This window comes from Phyllostomus hastatus, unplaced genomic scaffold, assembly GCF_019186645.2.
Source record: "Phyllostomus hastatus isolate PE091 unplaced genomic scaffold, TTU_PhHast_1.1 phas_contig_254, whole genome shotgun sequence".
Lineage (NCBI taxonomy): Eukaryota > Metazoa > Chordata > Mammalia > Chiroptera > Phyllostomidae > Phyllostomus > Phyllostomus hastatus.
In genome coordinates this window covers 191,661-211,163 of record NW_025333810.1, presented here as the reverse complement: position 1 = coordinate 211,163, position 19,503 = coordinate 191,661, and the positions used below count along the sequence as shown (strand labels likewise).

The 19,503-nt window shown below is 41.8% G+C and overlaps 1 protein-coding gene across 12 annotated transcripts in view; it reads right to left on the bottom strand.

Annotated features, from left to right (window-relative positions):
- The window catches only part of PAM (peptidylglycine alpha-amidating monooxygenase), a 278,027-nt gene extending 260,193 nt beyond the window's left edge, over positions 1-17,834 (bottom strand). For 3 of the 12 annotated variants that reach the window (XM_045837897.1, XM_045837901.1, XM_045837902.1), the window contains exon 1: positions 17,543-17,826. The gene's annotated coding sequence lies outside the window, so the exon portion shown is untranslated. Of the gene's footprint in view, positions 1-17,542 lie in introns of all 12 variants that reach the window. The other 9 variants (XM_045837893.1, XM_045837894.1, XM_045837890.1 and 6 more) reach the window with 6 other exon arrangements.
- Positions 17,835-19,503: the final 1,669 nt, after the last annotated feature.

The window sequence follows — 19,503 nt, the reverse complement described above, 5'->3', positions numbered from 1 at the left end:
CACCACAGCATACAAAACAGGTGCCAGCATATCCCTGTTATAAAGTTGATAAAGCTGAGGCCCTGAGAGGTTCAGTGATTTGCTCGGGGTCTCATAGGTACTAAAAGGAAGAGCCAAGACTTGAGCCAAATGTCAAATGCCAGGAAGCTGGTTTTCTTCTCCTCTATACAAAACTACCTCAGTAAATGGAAGCAGTTGTTATGATATTGATGTCCATATTTCACCTGAATGAGGACACACAACCATTTCTTCTCCTAAACCCAGCCCCAGACCTTCCAGTGTGCCACAGCTTCCAAGAGGGCCTCCGAGCCACGTGGGTCACACACCTTTCCAGAATTGTATTTTTCAATGGGCATTAGGCTTCTCTCTATAAGATGTGGGGCATACAGGGTACCTATTTTTGAAAGACTTCAAAATTCTAGCTGTCAGCAATGTAAACATCAATTTCCTCTTCTTCTCAGAGGAAAAGAGGTCCTCTGCCCTAAGGGGTCCCTCCTCCAGGCTTTCCTCCCTTTGTGTTTCTGAGTTGAAACTAGGCATGTGTACAAAAGTGCTTATGGGAAGGAGCCAAAATCATCATCAACACCAAGTGTACCATACTGATGAAAAAAGTGCTTCATTAATGTTACAAAGTTGGTAATTTTAAAACCCATAAAATATATGTTTAAAAAAAACTACTTTCTTCCCATCATCTACATATCCCCTGCTGTGTAGCACTAGTGGCAAAGATTTTCAATTTCATTCTCACCTGGCAAATGGATTTATTTTCATTTTTAAAAGGCATCCTAAATGATCATTATAACAGAATTCTAATATTTAGAAATGGAAAAAAAGATTATTGGGTGATATAGTTCACAACCACCCTCAAAACTTACGCCCCTGTAATCTCAATCCTATTTTTTAAAGGGCATTATGCTTCTCTCTATCAAATGTGGGGCATACAGTGCAACTATTTTTGAAAGGCTTCAAAATTCTAGCAGTTGTTCCCTCCTATCCATGGGGGACACATTCCAAGGCCCCCATAGATGCCTAAAACTGAGAAAAATATGAACCCTTTATATACTTTGTTTTGTCCTATACATACATACCTATGATAAAGTTTAAAGTAGGCACAATAAGAGTTTAACAACAATAATAATGAAATAGAACAACCATAATGATACACCATAATAAAATTTATATGACTGCAGTCTTTCTCTCTTTTACAAAGTATCTTACTGCACTATACTCACCCTTCTTCTTGTGATGTGAGAAGACACAGCGCCCACGTGATAAGATGCAGTGACATGAAGGATGCGGGCACTGTGACACAATGTTAGGCTACTAGGAGGGTAACTTGAACACAGCACTGCCACTCCACGACAGTCGATCCGACAGCCCAGTGACTAAGTGACTGAGAGTCAGGAGTGTATATAGAGTGATATGTCTGGCAAAGGGACAGTTTACATCCAGGGCTGGATATTGCAAGATTCATCACACTACTCAGTACTGCAGGTAATTTACAGCTTATGAATTACTTATTTCTGTAATTTTCCATTCAATATTTCAGACTGAAGTTGACTGTTGGTAACTGATTATCATGGGAAGCAAAACCATGAATAAGGGGGGACTATTGTATACACTGTACTAAAAAATAAAAGTTTTTAATTGCTATAGGCCCTAACTTTTTTGGAGAGAATGTAAAATGCCACCAGGAGTTTATAACTCTACAAAAGGCTTAACGGGAAACCCTGTGGAATTATTATTTTTTTCTGCATAGCTGCAACCTTCATATGGTTCCACTGTACAAAGTACTTTAACATGCTAAAATATTAGGCTTAAAAACCAAATAGACCTCTTTGAGAACCAAAGCAATGTTAATGCCTTGGGAAAACATAAACAAGAGAGAGATACTATTAAAGCCATTTTTCAGAGTCTACAGAAAATGTTCAGAAAATTATTAACTATTATCAAATATGGTTATGTATGAATTAGAGTAGGAAACCTTAATAGTAGTATTAGTAGACATCACCCTCATTTAGTTGTAACAGTAGTAGTGGGGAGGAGAAGCTGCTGACTGAGAGCTTGCTATGCATCTATTCTAAGTGGATTAAATGATTATCTCATCTATCCCAAGTGTGGGACAGGCTCCCAAGCCAAACTCTGCGGATTCAAATACTGGCCCACTACTTAATGCCTATGTGACCTCGGGCAAATTCCTTTACCCTTCATGAACCTAATTTTCCTTATTTGTAAAGAGAGATAACAGTAACTACCTCACAGGGTTGTTTTGAGGATTAAATATGTTTAAAGTATGTGACATGCTTATAAAAGTGTCAGATGCATAATAATACCATAAAGGCCAGTTGTTATTAGTTATTATTTTTGTTTGATTTCAGAGATGAGGAAACTGAAATATAAAGAGGGTAAGTCATTTCTCTCAAGTCACATAGCTGGTAAAACTCAGACTTGAGGTTTGACCCAATGCTGTCTGACTCAAAAGTCCACCCCCTTAACCACCTCAAAAAAAGCCCCTGTAGTTTTCAAGTATATGTATTTTTACATTTCTATCTCAGAGAAATGTGAGGAATTCATCAAACAAGACAACTGGTATCAGTGAGGTTATGACTATCCTGGAACCCAGTGGCTAAACACCCCTGGGTCAATTACCTCGACTGGATGCCGAGAGTAGATGCTGGATGCATACAATGCCAGATGGTCCCAGCTGTGGCCTGAGATTCTTGTTTTATGGAGAAAGGGAAAAAAATGTATATATATTCTTTTAACCTGGAACAACAATGGAAGATTGAAACAAAAAGAACATTTTAAATGTCCAGAAACAAGTCTTCCCTGACTTCAGTAACAAATAACTTCTTTAAATACCCTGCCCTAGCCAACACTGCTTCCACTTCCCCACAGCTCCGCCTTTAGTACATGAGATTTTTTATACGACATATTTTTTGGATGATGTTATCACTTCAGTAACTGTTTTAACTTTCTGGTATTTACTTTTAGAAGAGAAATATTTGTCAAAACTTTACTTAAGAAAAGGAAGAATCAAAATTTGCTGATAATAAAGATTAAAGTAGCAAAAAATTTAAATTCCTGTCCATCATTCTATCATTTTCAATCTCTTTCAATTTTTACAGTTTTGTAAAGAAGCTATTCTGTTAAATTTGGAAGATTAAGATCAAAGCTTTTTCCCTCCAGGTAACCTCTACTTCATAGAATACCAAGAATAAATTTATTTCTACAACAACAGTGAAATCTAAAATTCATTGCTTGTCTTTTTCTTTAACAGTTTTTTTTTACCAAAGTCTATAAGCAGGAATAATCTATAAATGTTTTTCCTTTAGTAGAAATCTTGAAGCAGCGATAATAATGAAGGAAATTAATAAAAATGTAACAATCAAAAACCTTCTCTAACCCATAACTATTTGGAAAGTAGGAGCTGTGCTAAGAAAGCTCTTCTGGTCAACAACAACAAAAAAATGCCCACTTTACTAGGAAAAGGTCAAGTATTCAATTTCTATTCATTAAACCTGAATGACTTCCTGCAATAGGTTTCTTGGATGTGATCTATGTGCCAAACTGTTTGAAAAGTAAAAAATGGTTAAACTTTAAAACTGGTCAGCTAAATACACAGGAATTCCACCACATCAGCTTAAGGTACCTTCCTCAATGTCCCTGAAGCAAAGGGTATCCTAAATACCAGAATAAGAGCCATATGAGGATGAACACATGCTCACAAGATAAAAATGGAACATTTTAATGACAAATCTGATAAAACCCTGTAAGAGATGCACTTAGGTATTCGCTAATATCAATAGGCAAAAGTGTACCTAACACTTCCTTATGCAATAAAAACATAACTGAACAAAATATAAATAAGGAAATTGATGGGAAAAAACATATCAATGAAATTTTTAAGTCTAAGAGAAGAGTGGGTTTTTGGTCAATCAAGGCTGGGGTATCTAATAAGACCTTTCTGGGTGTTTAGCAGAGAGGGGTCAGTCTGTGTCATTGGACCACATGTATCCTTTGACAAAATCAAAGGGAAGCATGCTGGACCAAAAAACCCAACTGAAGCAGTATAATTTTTCACAGGAAAAAAAGTCCACATAAAGATAACATGAATAAGCATACAAGTTGCATACTTTTTTTTCCATTCGTGTCAGTACAATAACTGAATGTACTATTAAAATTTGGAAGAAAAGTTATTGGGTTTTGTTGCTTTCCTTGGATGGCCCTCTCTGCTGTAATATATACCAATTTTAAATGACCAGGACTTACAAAACTCTAAAATATGTATCAACAATCAGAATATCACACGTAAATTTTTACAAAGTATTTCACTTATTTTGCCCTGTGTTATATAGGAAACTTGCTCTTACGTACCCAATTCTATAGGGAACCTATCCACATGGCATGGCAAATGTAGCCCAGCCCCTGGTTTGGAAAACCAGCAGGGAGTGAGTCAGCACACAGGATCCAGGCCCAAGGATCAGTCTTCCCATGGGGAATCAGGCCTGCATTGTACCTAGGCTGCTATGAGGCTTGCTTTTTGCTAAAACTCCCTCACCCTGAATTGAAGCAGCAAATGTTTACTGCATATCTTTAAAGTAACTTCCTAAAGTCTGTGCTAAACCTCCCAAGTATGGAGTGTAACCAGTTCAACCACTTTTCCCCTTGCATTTGCAAATACCCTTTTTCTTTAAAGTAATTAGCAACATTCTGTCCTTTGTTGTCTATAAAAGGTAATCACCTAAAGCAAACCTGTACATATTAAATGAGGACCATCCTTGATATAATGTGCCCAGAAAAGCAATAAAAGCCTGTCCAGGCAGGGGTCAGGGCCCTCTCTCTCATCAAGAGAGTGGCCATAGAGTGCTGTCCCTTTTCTCCACAGGACTTCTGTGGTCCATGTGAATTTGTTTGCCACAACCACAACACATGGACCCTGCCGGCTGGGGTCCACATCACAATTCATCTTTTTGAAATATTCTAGTAATGCAGCACTAATTCACCATATTTGTGAGTGTCCTTTCTTGTATGTGTATTGAATCATAGTGATATGGGTTGAATATTGTGCCTTAGTAAGATGTTAAACTCTTAACTTCTACTTCCAGTCAAGATGGAGGCATAGATAAATGAGGCTCACCTCTTCACACAATCACAGCAAAATTATAGCTAAACTACAGAACAAATATCCCTCAGAACTGTCAGAAAATTGAGCTGTATGGGAGTCCGACAAATAAAGAATTAAAGATACCACACTCATCAGACGTGTAGGAGGGATGGAGGGGCAGAGTCATGGAATGGGCTATCCAACCCACATGTGGTGGATATAAAATGGAGAGATATTTTGGGAGCAAAGGATCCCAGCCTCACACCACAGCACCAGCCCAGGGTTCCAGTGCCAGGAATATAAGTCCCATAACTTCTGGCCATAAAAACCAGTTGGGGCTGGGTTGGCAAAAAAGGACTGCAGGATTATCAGGTGTTTCTTCTTACTGGGCCCTGCACATGGACTTACTGAGACTCACACCATATGGGCTGCAGCACTGCGGCAGCACCTTGAAGGGCACTAGTGGCACACAGGAGGAATGAAGTGTCTGGCGTTGGGATGAGAACTGGGGACAGCTTCCTCCCAGACAGAAGGTAGACAGTGGCCATTGTTCCTTTCCTAAGCCTTTTACACAGGCACCATATCTGAGTCTTCATCTGCCTGGCTCACAGAGTAAGCCCTGCCCTTAGGTAAGCCCCACTTATCTAAGGGTCCGCCCCATCCAACATACAGGATCACCCAAGTTGGTAACACTGGCTTTTCCATATGAAGGGCTGGCCTGGGTGCAGGCTTCAGACCTTCCTAAATCTACTCAAGAAAGCAACAGCTGAGCCCAGTCCCTATATTTCTTGCTGAGTGGCCCCAGGCCCAGCACTAGCAGCAGCAGCCATCTGCAGATAGTTTATAGCTCATGCCAAGGGGCACTGACAGACTGCATGTGGAGGCTGACCTTGTCCTGCACCACCCAGGAAACCCCAGAGCCTGCGCATCCAGTGGACAGTTATAGACCATGTCGGAGCACCACCCAACCATCTCCACAAGCCATGGAGTGAGGTGGTGATTGCTGGCCAGGAGTCACAGCCAATCCTACCAGCTGACTGACCTGGGTAAATCCCTCCCATTGATCTGCTGACAGCAATCAAGACTCATCTACAAGAAGAGGGAGTATTCAGTCTACATGTAGGGTGCACCTCAAGTACCCAGCTTGAGGGTAAGGAGGCTGTGCCAGTGGACCCTACAGGACACCTGGTACATAAGTCCATACTACCAAGATAGAGAGTCAAAGCAACTCTACCTAATACATAGAAACAAACACAGGGAGGCTGCCAAAATGGGTAGACAAGGAAATATGGCCAAATGAAAGAAAAGAACTCAAGAAAAAGAACTAAACAAAATGGAACTAAGCAATCTATCGAATGCAGAGTTTAAAACACTGGTTATAAGGATGCTCAAGGAACTTAGTGTGTACTTCAACAGCATAAAATGATCCAATTGGAAACAAAGGAGACACTAATTGAAATAAACAACAATTTACAGGGTATCAACAATGAAGTGAATGAAGCTGACAACCAAATCAATGAGTTGGAACATAAGAAAAAGACATCCAATCAGAATAACAAGAAGTAAAAAGGAATTCCAAAATTCGAGGATAATGTAAGGAGCCACTAGGACAACTTCAAGCATTCCAACATTCACATAATAGGGGTGCCAGAAGGATAAAAGAAAGAGCAAGAAATTGGAAATCTATTTGAAAAAATAATAAAAGAAAACATCCTTAATTTGGTGTAAGAAATAGACATGCAAGTCCAGGAAGCACAGAGAGTCCCAAACAAGATGGATGCAAAGAGGCCCGCTCCAAGACACATCATAATTAAAGTGCCAAAGGTTAAAGATAAAGAGAAACTTAAACTGAGCTAGACAGAAGCAGATAATTATGTACAAAGGAGTTCCTACAAGACTATCAGCTGATCTCAAAAGAAACTCTGCAGGCTAGAAGGGATTGGCAAAAAGTTTTCGAGGTGATGAAAAGAAGGATCCACAACTTACTCTATCAAGCAAAGATATTATTTAGAATCAAAGGGTGGATAAAGTGCTTCCCAGACAAGGTAAAGCTACAGGAGTTCATCACTACCAAACCATTATTATATGAATGTTAAAGGGATTAATTTAAGAAAAAGATCAAAACTGTGAACATTAAAGTGGAAATAAATATGTAACTATCAACAATTGAATCTAAAAAACTAAGCAAACAAGCAGAACAGAAACAGCATCATAGATATGGAGATCTTTGGGATGGGGGCCACTTGGAATGGGATCTGGGGAAATATGGGAAAAGGTAAAGGGATTAAGAAGTAAAAGTTCGTATTTGCAGAATAGGCAGAGAGACTTTAAGAGCAAGTATAGGAAATGGAGTTGCCAAAGAACTTACATGTATGACCCATGGACATGAACAAAGGAGGGGAGATCCCTGGAGGAAGTGGGGGGATGCTGGGTGGAGAGGGGCAAATGGGGAGACAAATTGGGACAACTGCAATGGCATAATCAACTAAAAAAAAGTCTTAACTTCTAGTACCTGTGAATGTGACCTTATTTGGAAATAGTCTTTGCATATGATCAAATTAAGATCAGGCCATTAGGATGGGCCATAATCCAATGACTGTGTTCTTACAAAAAGGGGAAACTTGGACACAGAGTTATAGAGGAAAGGCAAAGTGAAGACCCAGGAAGCATGCCATCTACAAGGCAAGGAACAGCTGGGGCTGAGAAAGAGGAATGGAACGAACTTGCCTTCACAGCTCTCAGAGAGAAGCTTTGATCTCGGAGCCTCCAGAACTAAGACGAAAATAAATTTCTGTTGTTTAAGCCACCAGGTTGTGGTATTTTGTTACAGCAACCCCAGGACACTAATACACATGCCATGGATTGAGTTGTCCCAAGCTCACATGGTAGGGCTGAAAGCTCAAGAAGCCTCACAAAATTCCTGCAGCACACATGTGATTCCACGCTGTATAAAAAAGAGTGACAAACCTGCAGTTTAGATAAAGATATGAAACATGTCCATCTAAAATATGAAATACAATGTCTTGCACTTGTTGAAAACATATTTTCTGTGTTTCATTTCATTTACTTCTCACAACCACACCGTAAATGAAATAGGGGAGACTTACGTTCATCCTACTGACAAGGAATCTGAACCACAGAGAGTTGAAGGTTTTGGCCAATGTCATGTATACACAGGGCAGGGCTAGTATTGGTGCCAAATCTCTCTTAGGAAGAAAGAATCTGATCATTAATATTTTAACTTGAAACAACAGTGAACATTTAAAGTAGTGTCTCTTCAAGAGAGTCAAGAAGAAAAAAATAACAATATCCCACAAACCGAGTAGACAGACATGATTCAGTGATCCAGGTAAGATGGAATAAATCATCAAAAAACTAGTAGACAAGATAACTCATAACTCATGAATCTGGTCTTGAAGGAAGAGATGAAAGAATAATAGGAGGAAAAGAGGTACCATGGCAAATAAATGTAACATCAAGCAGAAAAACAATGAATTATGTGGAAGGCCTATACAAATATTGGAAGAGAGCCTTCAGCTGACTGATTGGAGAAGTTCATTGAGGGCTGTAATGGAAAATGTCGTTAAAATAAAGGAAGGGCCCTTCCGTTGAGCTAATCAAAGGGTCATCCTCAGATGGGCATGCAGTTACCACTGTCAGTTTGTTAGCAGAGTGTGGTGTGATGAAGGAAGCTGTTCCAGTTACTGTGTCAGGAACAGTTTAGTGGCAGAGCAACCTGAGATTGTGGTTGGTGCAAAGTGCGGCTTTAAAAAACTGGTTAGAACTAAAAAGAATATGATGAATCTATTCAGATGTTTTAAGCTTCAACTACTGGCAAGGCATTCTTGACATCTGTCTTTCCTCCATCCTTTCCGTATTTTCAGACATAATGGATTCTGGTATTCTTTGAGGATGAGGTATCCTTGTTCCAGCCTCCAGACCTGCTACTAGTTCCCTCTCCCCCTTCTTCATTTAGGTCTTTGCCCAAATGCCAACTCTTAAGAAAGTTGTTTCTTGACTACCCTATATAAAAGGACACTCCTCTGTCAGTTTCCATTCCCTCCTATGGCTTCATTTTTCTTTATAGGACCTATTTTTATCTGAACCTATACTTATTTTTTTACTCATTAATTATTGGTTACTTTCATTACTATGTAAGCCCCACGTGTACAGGGATCTTGTATGTCTTGTTCACAGTTGTATTCCCAGAGCTTGGAACAGAGTTGGGCATAAAGTTCCTAATCACTAAATATTTGTTGAGTGAATAAAAGAAACTCCCATCTCATTCACAAGTCAATTGATGTTATGCTCTAAAACACTTTTCAATCCATCTTCACTGCCACCTTTCGGTAGGTACAGTAGGCCTCGCACAACCTGTCATGTCTTCTTGGATTAAAGCAGCAACCACTGATCATCTTGCCACTGCCACGCCCCACCCCCACCCATCCATTCATTCCTCTACAGATGATCTGATCAAAACACAAACCTCAGGGAGTCAAAAGCTCCTACTTAAAACATTCTCCATGGCCCTGAGGATAAAGACCAAATTCTTAATGTGGTCTGTAAGACCCTACATGGACTGGCCCCAGCCTAGGTGTCCAGCCTCATCTCACTCCCTCTCCCCTTAATCCACTCAAGTACTTGATTTCCTCCTGTTCCCTTCTGTTGCAGAGTTCCCTCTGCTGTCTGGAGCACTTCTTCCCACCCTCTCTCAGGTTCTCCTGCTTACCCTTCAGATATCAGTCAAGTGCCGCTCCCTCGGGTTCCTGTCATGTAAGCCCACAAAACCATACTGCTTTATTCAGAGCGTTTACTTTTGTTTGTCATCATGTTATTATTAATTACTGGGATTTTAAAAAATTAACGATTGTCTTTATGCTGGACTCCTCATTCTATGATAGCACTGATGATGAATTTTTCTCACTGTTCAATCTCTAGTGTCAGGAAGAATGCTTGGTACATAGCTGGCAATGAAGAAATATTTGTTGAATAAGTGAAAGAGAAGGCACCCTGTTAGAAACCTAAGAGCTAGAAGACAATGTCAAATGCACGGGTATTTGCAGTTGTTGTAAAGTTGAAGACAAAGATATTAGGGAAAATCTATAATATGATGATGAGCTTGTATTAAAACAAAGGGAGAGAGGGAAAGATTAGGGCAATGCAAACTTGAAACAGCACTGATGATAGACTGGAAAAGAATGGGACCAAAACAGTCTGTTTCATAAAAGAACTAGACAAGATCCAGTTCAAAAAATTTACTAAAACTAAATAATTATGTTAGGTATTGGCAGTAACTAGGTGAAAGGTCACATTTACATATCCTATTAACAGCTCCTTGACTCATCAGTCTCTGGAGAAATATTTATCTATGCAAGGAAACCATTCAAACTTTCCTTCTTGGCATTTTACTTTATCACAACTCTCCAAAAAGTCCTTAGTTCCCTGGAAAATGTTTTAAAGACATTTCACTGTGGTCAATTAGGCATACAGTAATAGCGAAGTGAGGCAAGGGCCATGGAGGAAATGGCATATAATAGAAAGAGCCCACTTTGCTCCTGATTAAAGTCACTCATGTGCAGCTTGAGGAAATCTACCCACTGAAAAATTTTGAGCACCACAGGAAATCGTGGGTTAAAGGACAAGGTCTAATTTGCAGCCCTTGTTGTTACTGTTTTAATCACCTAACATTAAAATCCATACAATTCTAAATTCTCTGGAAGGAAGACCTTATTAGTTTATTTCTATTTCCATATCTCAGGATTCTTTTAAAATAAGACATAGCATTGACATGCATGAAAAGCAACTGAGTATCATTTGCTTTCATTTGAATGCATAGGTGACTCAAGCAATAAACAGCAAGTCTCCTGGGTTTGTTTCTGACGTCACACCAACAATTCCAACTGCATATTCTAGTTGTACCAGAGACAGTTTTCCTAGGATGATTTACTACACCCTGCCTGAGAAAGGACTGCATGAAACTGGTGAAAATTCGGATCTTCAGAAATACAACAGACAATGATTGTTTCCAATTTCATGCTGTTTGTATGAAGAGAATGGAGGCAGGCACAAGAAAAGAACTGTGTCACACAAAATTGAAAGAGAAAAATGAAAGCAGGCTGAACAACTGACGTTACCAGATTTGGGAGGTGTGGGAGACAATGCAGGGGGTTAACAAACATTTTCACCCCCACAGAAACAAGATTTTAAAATCCATAATTTAAAAAAAAAGACATTTGTCCTGCCTGGTGTAGTTCAGTGGATTGAGTGTGGACCTGTGAACCAAAGCGTTGTCGGTTCGATTCCCAGTCAGGGCACATGCCCGGGTTGAGGGCCACTTCTCCAGCAGGGGGCACTCAAGAGGCAACCACACATTGATGTTTCCTTCTCTTTTTCCTTCCTTCCCCCCTCTCTAAAAATAAACAAATAAAATTAAAAAAAGATATTTAGCCAAATAGCATTGAAGCACTACACAGATTAAAACCTCACTAATTAAGAAATTCATGCAAGGGACTCTATGTTGGTCCAAACCCTAACAGCACATGAGCTTGGTTCTCCCCGAATTTACTCAACTTTAAAAAGTATATATGTAAATAGTGGTTTGTTGATGCAATTAGGAGTACAAATAAGAAGCATATGTTCAACCTACACAAGTTTTCTTTAAACACTCCAGTGACATGCAAACAACCATCATGCTATTTCAAAATTAACACATCTCTGTAAGTTTTTCTCAGAAGAGTTCTAAAAGGCAATATCCTTAGCCGGGCATGACTTATGTATGTTAGCACTTAAAAATAATAAATTCAACCTCAAAAATATTCTAAAATTCAGATTTTTAAAAACCTCTAATTAATCTTCATGTAAATAAATTTTACTGCAATACAAATAAGTACTATTTTAAAGCAAATTTCTTCAGCATACTTAAATAAAATTCTTAACATCTGAAGTTTTCAATAAGGTATTTTCAGCTGTGGAAATAGCAGGTCGTAGTACAATTCTTCCCTAAGCATATCCACCTTCACTTTTTGAAATCTCTACTACTGTCCTTTGTTATGTTAAAATTATGTGACTAAGCAGTCAACTACACGTTCAATGCAGGTAAAAAGACTGTGTTCTCTGTGGCTGCTGCTGCCTTGGTTGCGCCTAAAAAATGACAGAAGTAATGATAACAAAGGTATACTTTCACTTCCCAGTACTTGTAGTAGATGCCCTTCTCAAAATGAGCTTCCCCTCTGACAGGGAAACAGATTTGCTGCTTTTATTGTCCTTGGCATTGTCCCCCACCTCTGCTGTGTCATTGAAAATTGTGCTTTTCTCGAGGCTGTCCTCTTAAACTCCCTGAACAAGAAGCCATTTGGAAATCCTGTTCTTGTCCTCCCTCCTTTCTGTGAGCTCAAGCGGCGCAGCTGGGCTGCAGCAGGCCCAGTGTGGGTGCTGCCGGACTGGGCCTGTTCCAGGGCCTCGCTGTGAATGTGTCACTCTTGTCCTTTTATGCTAAGCCTGGTTCAGAGATGAGCTGAAGACAGTGTTGGGAAGTTCAAGCTCCTTTGGGCACAGATCCGAATCTCACAGTCACACGTGATTTTGAGGAAAGCCATGCATATAGAACTTCTGTTGCCATATGGCCCTTGTCTGCTTAGTCTCCAAACTGATGCTGTAGATAATTTTCTACTTTTTTCCCCCAACAGGCCTGAACTAAATGCTGTACTGATTATCCAAACTGAAATATTTCCTTTATACAAAAGAACTCTTGTGAACCTAACACAAATATAAGCATCATGTTTATGGTGTTAGAATCAATAACTTCTACCACCCGTACTTACCCAAGAACACACAAAAATATTCTAAACCTTTGTTCAGCAATACCTGATAGAAGTTTCTGCAATGATGGGAACGTTCTATACCTGCTTTTCCACTACAGTAGCTACTAGCCACATGTGGCTGCTACGTACATGCAATGTGGCTAGGGTGACTGAGGAATCAACATTTTTTATTCTAATTAATTTACACTTAGACATTGTGGCTAGTGGCTTTAAAAATTGTAAAGGATATCAGCCTTTACCCTCCCAGCTAGTGAACAAATAGAATGCCACAGTTCTGTAGATTCTGGGAGAAGACAAAAGATTTTGGGGCCAGAGACAAAGGTTACATTACTCTCAGAAACAGTAGCAGGAGTATTAGCTTAGTTTGCCAATTCTTTGAAGCTTAATTCCTATTGTATGAAGTGAAGAAAGGACAGCCATACCTATACACTAATTGATTTGTATTACAGACGGTTAGAGTACCCAACCATATACACTAGAGTACCCAAGCTTAGAGTACCCACATCTTATACACTAGACAGTAAGCCTATCTTTCTGTCCTTGTTCCTGAGGAAAAGACTACCTCTGTTTTCAAAGACTATCTGTTATATAAGTGTCCTTGAATAGACAGTTTTGAATAAAAGCAGTCAGTGCCTCTGCTCACAGAAACCTGAGTGAATAAGGGAGGATTATCTCCAACAGTGGAGGCACCATATATATCTCTGAAATCTAACCATCTCTCCCTATCCTGCTCCAAAACCCAGCTCTTAGCCATATTTATTTCTTGCTCAGGCCATTACAATAGCTTCCTAAGTGAATATCACTACAGTCTTTCACTATGGTTCCCAGGTATTTTCCATACACTACCCAGAATGCACCGTGTAAACACAAATCTAATGTCACTCTTGTTTTAGTCTTTGAGGTCACCCACTGTTTTTAGGGACAAGCCAACCCTCCTTAGCAAGTTCCACAGGCTCTGGCTGATACAGCTCTGCCCATATCCGTGGGCACTTCCCTTGCCTCTCCTTCTAAAATGCATTCTTTTAGCCACACTAAACCTTTTTCATTTCTTTAAATGAGGAGGTCATAAAGTGGTGGCCCTGAGTTGAATTCCAGCTACAAATGTGTCTGGTTTGGCTCACATAATCGTTTAAAAAGCATTTGATTCATTTCACATTTTGGGAGATTTCGCATTTATAAAACATAAATTTTGAGCTCCTCTTAAAAGTCATGGCATCTGGCAACACCTAGCCTGCATCCCAACCTGACAACACTTGGCTGGGACTGAGTATCTCCTGCTCCTTTACAGAAAGCCTGGGCTCTCTGGGATGCCATGTGGCTCTCTCCTGCTCTCATTTATTTATTCCTTCATGTTATCTACCTGACTTCCATCCTAATGCACCACACTCCGCTCTCCTGGTTCTGGAACACTCTTCAGTCTCCAACTTCTTCATGAGCTATTGCTTATGCTTCAGGTGAAGCACTATATGACAGCCACCCATCCAGGGGCCTCCCATCCCATCTCATCTGTCTTCTGTGGTTCTCTGCTTCACTCCATCATGGCACAAATCACTTAGGATTGCAATTTTCTGATCCCTTCCCAGACTTGTAGGTCATAAGAGACTGACTACAACCGTCTTGCACACCATTGTTTGCAAGTTCATAGAAAGAGGGCCAGCAACACAGAGTAGGAGCTCAATAAACACTTACTGAATAAAAAATAAAGGACATAAAAGTTCATTGAAGTATTGCTAATTCAAAATATTTAGGGTGTCAGTTCATGTGTGTATATATATATTTAAATTGGACTTTTAAAATGTAATTCCCTCACCCTCAAAAAATTAAAATACTTGAGTAGTAAATATACAGTAAATAACTAGCAATGCCCTAAGCACTTCACATCAATTAGCTCATTTAAGCATTACGACAGTCCTTTGAGGTAAGTACTTCCAATGTTCCCATTTTGGAAATGTGAAAACTGAGGGCTTAACTTACCTGAGGCCATATGATTAGTAAATGCCCAGGCAGGACTCAAGTCCAGGCCCATCAGAACCTGAAGCCAAAATTTTTAGCCATACACATTTATAAATGTGAGATTTTAAATGTGCCCTGGATAAGAGACCATACTGAACAAGGAGAAACTTAGAACTACTTATCAGGCAATTGAAATTACAGTTGCCCTCCTGCTACTAACCAGCTGGGAGTTCAACCTTGGATAAGATGAAGGTCTTATGCTCAAATCAGTACAGTAACTTGTAGAAGATAAAGACAACTGAAACTTCTCTCCAGAGACTTCAGAGTACATGACACCACCACCAACTTCATCCAGAGCCCTTTTTAAAAGCTATTTTTATGTGCTTTAAACAATTAGCTTTTACTGGCTAAAGGAGTTACAGGGGTGAAGAAAGTTCTTACACGTAAAAGCTTTCTGGCTCAATATTCTGGACTATTATACCAAACCACACACTTTCCAGGGCAGGGACAGGACCTTTAATGTCACTTCACAAATAGGAAAACAAAGACACAGAACAATAGGCCAAGTGTAAAGTTAACTTCACACCCCTCAGGCTGCCCCTCCACTTTGCTTAGTCTCACTGTGTGAGTTGAATCAAAGTTCTCAAAGCCCAGTAGTGGTACGTAAAGATTAAGAAACTCTATGCACCAGAGCGGATGGATGAATTCTTCCCATGAGCAGGGAGAGGATTAGAGATGTCATTGAGTCATACCAAATACAACCTAATCTGGTCAATCTTTTGCAGGTGGAAGTCTTGCGTGTCCCTTGTGCCAAGCCAAATTTTATTTTTAATGGTTAAGAACAAAATGAAACAAAAAACTCTAAGAATCTCATAACTTTTTTAAGTCAAATTTCTAGAATCGATCAAGAGCCCATAAGACCATTAAGTGTTCAAGTTTAAACTTATTAAAAACATTATATTCAATCTCTGTATTTCCTTCTAGGCACTATAAACTTCATTTTTCAAGAAACAGAGAAGAAATTGCATATGGGCACCATAAATTGACTTATTAAGTTAGAATTAAAAATTTTAAAGCTTTTAACATTTGTTATCACATCATACATGTATGAGTGTTTTCTGAGCTTTCATTCTAAAAACAAAGAATTCATTTTATTTCCAAGTATGTCTCCCATTTGGTGAAGTAGAAACATTTCAAATTTTATTTCAGAAAACACTAGTGTCACTAAACTTACTATTTTTTCCACTCTATTAAGTAGATTCACTAAATAATGATCTGAAATGGCCTTCAGTAATATATTCCTGACATATTCTACTTGCCATATGTAGTCATTAGAATATATTTAATTTTCATAAAAATGTGAAATAAAAATATTAGTCTCTACATTAGATTGGAAGCCTCTTTAGAGCAAAGAACACATTCTAGATTCATCTTTAAAAGCACATAGCACAATACACTCACAACACAGGATCTCATGAACTGTCTATTAAATCAAAAAGTCACTAATGAAAGGACTTAACTATTTAATATCAGGTCTAAAGCTGGTTTTATTAGGCCACTTACTTGCTTTCTTCATGAAATAATCAGAATAGTGCTAACAATGCTTGTGCCTGTGATTTTAACCTGAAAATTTACAAATGATAGGGCACATGTTGTTTGAGCTAAATATCTTAAATTTACTAAAATGCAGGTCTGCTTCCTGAGTTGTTAAAAAGTGAAAGCAAATTCAAACTTGCACTTAATATGGGTAAGAGATTGTAAAGATTGGAAAACACCGGAAGCAAATACAGCTTGCTCATTTCCAAAGACGGGAGGCCAATATTAACCTTCTGCTATTTGCATTCCTGTGACCACAGAAAGATGTAAGGTCCAGCTTTGTGCATACGGTCAGGTGGGGAATAGACGATTTCAACACGACCAGTTCCAGAAACACGAATCTTTTATCCAAACCAATCTACTGACCAAATCAGCTAGACACATAATCCCATCTAAGGGAAGCATCTGAACTCAGATTAGAACACAGGACCGGCCGTCAAGCCGCTTGAGGAGACCAGGAATCGTGGTCAAAACAAAATCAAGTAAAAATACACCTAAGTCATCCCACTGAATGATTACAGCGATCTGCAGAGACTGGCACAGTGGGCGCACATTTTGCAGCAGGGAACAGAGAGGGGCCAAAAGGGCATATTAATGGCAAGGTGACTGAAACAGGGCTGAGATCCCGATTTAACTCCAAGTGGCAGATACTTTCCATCCCGCCTCTGCGATCACCCTTCGCCGGCGCCTAACCCCGTGGCTGGTGAAACCGCAGGTAGGAGGAGGATAGAGCTGGCAAGGACCAGAGGTGAGAAGGACAGAGGGGAACGGTCACCGCTCACGAACTGGGCAAGGCGGTGTGGTGGCGAGGGGGTCGCAGAGAGGCTGGAGGAGTACGGGGAAGGCTAAGTCCCGCGACCCTCCCCGGCCGCGGCGCACGATTCCCCACGACCCCAGCAGCCCGGGAGGAAATCAGCAACCGCCTCAGGCGCCTGGAACAGTGGGCGAGGAGGCAGCAGGATCCCCGTCCCGGCCCAGCATCTGCCCAACTTGCTGAACCCCCTCCCGCACTCCCACGCCACCCTTCCCCTGCTCGCCCCGCCGTGGCGGTGGCGGCGACACCAACCTGCGCGACCGCGGGCACAGCCCGGGACGGAAGCCCGAGCCCGCGGGCGGCGGGCGGGCGGCCGGCGGCGGAGCGGCGGGCGCGGCTAGAACGGCGGACGCGGCGGACGGAGATAGTTGGGAGGCTCCGGCTCCCGGGGCGGGGACTGGCCGAGCACGCGGCGACCGCTCCCTCCTCCCGGCGCGCGCTCGGGGCCCAACCCCGTCCGCCGCCGGCCCTCGCCCCCCGGGACAGCTCCCGGGCCCTCCTCCGGGGCGGCTCCGCGGCGCCCCGCCCCTGCCACCCCGCCGCGGTGGCCTAGGGGATTGGGCACCAGGTCCCCGCAGAGCCACCTCTTAGTCGCTTGCAGCTTCCTGGGGTGTCCCTGCCGGGACTGCGTGTCCTGGGTGTTTGGACTCAACGTGCGGGCAGGACGTGGCCAAGAGCTGGAACTCTCGCCTGTGAGCCCTGGGGAAGGGGGTGAAGGCCAGACTAGAAAGTCTGTCTTCCTTTGCTCCGCCCCAGTCCCGCGTCCCGAAAAGCAGCCCTGCGAAGTGGCCAAACCCGCTGGCCTGTGAGCGGCTGAGAAAAATGCCCGACTCTCCCTCTGCCCAGCGCGGGGTTGGAAGGACACTTCGCGTTGAGAACCAAGGAACCCTTCCCCATACTCCTGCCCGGGTTTGAGGACTCCGGCAAAGAGAGTGTGCAGAACTGGCAGGAGGGGTACCGGGGTTTTGATCTGAGAAAAAGGTGTAATCTCCATTCCCATACACAACCCCCGACCGGTCGCAGGATTCAGGCTACTTGGCACGAGTCTTCGCAGTGCTTCCCTGCTGGCACCCCTGGCCTGGAGGGACCCTCCCTGTCCTAGCTTGCATTCCCACCTTTGTCGGCAACAGCCCTTTCTGTCGAAACCTTTCTAAATCCGTAGTGAGCCTAGCGCACACACTGGACCACTTCGCCCCTAAACTGCAAACAGGGAACCCAGGAGCCAACCCCTTCCTTGCCTCACCCCGAAGCAGGAGAACACGGGGGACCAGGTGTCTGGGGACTTCTACGTAGGTTTCATAGCCAAGTGGCTTAATGCTGTGTCACTGACCCCACACACAAATTGATACACAGTTCGAGTTCAATACAATTCGAGGGCAGGTGTTTGTCCCTGCTTTTACCCCTCTACTTGGGTGTGCTCAAGCTGCGTTTCTTGTCCCGAAATCCCATCCTCCCTTCCCCAAACCTTTCCCATCCCAGGTCCTGGCAAGAGTGCCCTGCGAAGTGCCTGGGCACCTCTTCCTCCTAGAGGTCTTTAGTTGGGGAATGGGGGTGGAAAGAAGGCTGGAAGGAGGGACACTGAAGACGAAGCCAGTGGACTGAAGGCAAGGAAGGAAAGTGGAACCTAAGGAGTTGAAAGGGCCCAGGCCTTAATGCAGAAGGCAAAGCCTTCCGGCCATAAAGGAACTCTCAGAAAGAAAAATTCCTCTGCAAGGAAATGACCCGTGTTTGCAGTGGATAGCCTGTAAAATCTGGACCTCCTCCCAACAGAATTCCCAGCAAGCAGTGCACAAGGATAAACTTCAGGACCTAGAGCATGCCTTCACCCGTCCCACCTCCCAGCCAAAATTCCAAAAGAAGCTGACGACCCCAAGCTCTCTTGGCCAGTGGTGAGAAGTTCATCCTGGAAAGTGTTGGTCAGGGACAAGATCCAAGAAAACATTGCTGAGTCAGTTTTACATGTCACTGAGCTGTTCTGCTTTAGTCATCTTCTAAGTAATTTATCCCTCCCTACCAAGTTGGGTTATCAACTGAAGCAAACACTTGGGACCCTCCTATAAATAAGAAGTCACTTTCAATGAGAGGCCAAGGAGATGGGGAGGGACAGGAGTATTAAGGCTGTGGTGGTTGTTATTTTTAAGCTCTATTTGGTGCATTTTTATGTCAAGATAATTTTTCTGTTCAGTGGGTGGCTACATGTTTACCTTAAAATG